The sequence below is a fragment of the Mastomys coucha genome, unplaced genomic scaffold (assembly GCF_008632895.1).
Source record: "Mastomys coucha isolate ucsf_1 unplaced genomic scaffold, UCSF_Mcou_1 pScaffold8, whole genome shotgun sequence".
Taxonomy (NCBI): domain Eukaryota; kingdom Metazoa; phylum Chordata; class Mammalia; order Rodentia; family Muridae; genus Mastomys; species Mastomys coucha.
Genome location: NW_022196914.1, coordinates 59616859 through 59618053, shown reverse-complemented (window position 1 = coordinate 59618053; position 1195 = coordinate 59616859).

Here is a 1195-nt window from a genome sequence, read left to right as displayed (position 1 = left end):
TATTTATGTTCATTTAAGAAAATACTAGTAGTGATGCATTATTTTGAAATATACAGTTAATATATTTGAAGTTATTTAAAATTTGTATTGAGAAAAATATTTTCACTATTGCTGTAGATGAGTGTCTACATAAGACTGTTAAATTGATTGTTGTTTTATACCAAACAACTTTTATAATACTCATTTTTATTGTTATAATATTTTATAAATTTTAAGGAATATGACAAAAAGATATTTTAGGTAGTAAAGGGGGGTCTCTGGGACGAGTTGGAGTATAAAAAGGAAACAATAATGTGATTTAATTCTATTTACTTAAAATATGTTTTTTTAAAAAAATTGAAAATAAAAAATAAATTTAAAAAAATTTTTAAAAATTTAAAAATATGTTTTTAAATGATTACACATTCAGATAAATTGAAATCATGTAACTTTTCTCATCATAAAAGTTAAAAAATTCAAATGACAAAACAAATTTTTTTTAATTAAAAAAAAAAGGAACTAGACAACTCTCCATGTGTTGAGGGCTCTGAGACATGGCAGTGAGCTGCGACAAGTGATTTGGGCCTTGACTCTCAGAATCATGTGTCTGTCTCTAAACTTAAGCTGCAAGTCACTAGGAAACAGGAACTCTGTGTCATTCAGCTCACTGCCTAAGAGCTACAGCTCATTTTGAGTTCCCTAAGACGCAAAAAGCCGGAGAGGCAGGACTTCATAAAAGGTGCAGTCATAGGGCAGAAGGAATGAAGGGGAAACTAAGAAAGGCAGAGAATGGGAGGCAAGGGCAAAGAAGTGTGCAGACCATGGTGATGTGTCTCCATGACAGCAGAGCCTGACTAGTGCATCCAGGTGGCCATGCAGAACACACCTAAACAAGCTATGATTGATATAGATAGATGATAGATAGATAGATAGATAGATAGATAGATAGATAGATAGATAGATAGATAGATAGATAGAGATGGATGGATGGATGGATGGATGGATGGATGGATGGATGGATGGATGGAGAGAGAGAGAGATGAACTCTATGAGTGTGAATAGTACCTGAAGGGAAAGCTGGAGCAACATATCCACCAGCTCCACCCTTACCCCCATTTCCTGCTGTATCAATTGCTTTTCTTGTTGTTACAACCAAATATCTAATAGGAAGTCATTTTTCTCGGAAGAAGGATTTACTTCTCATAGTTTAAGAATA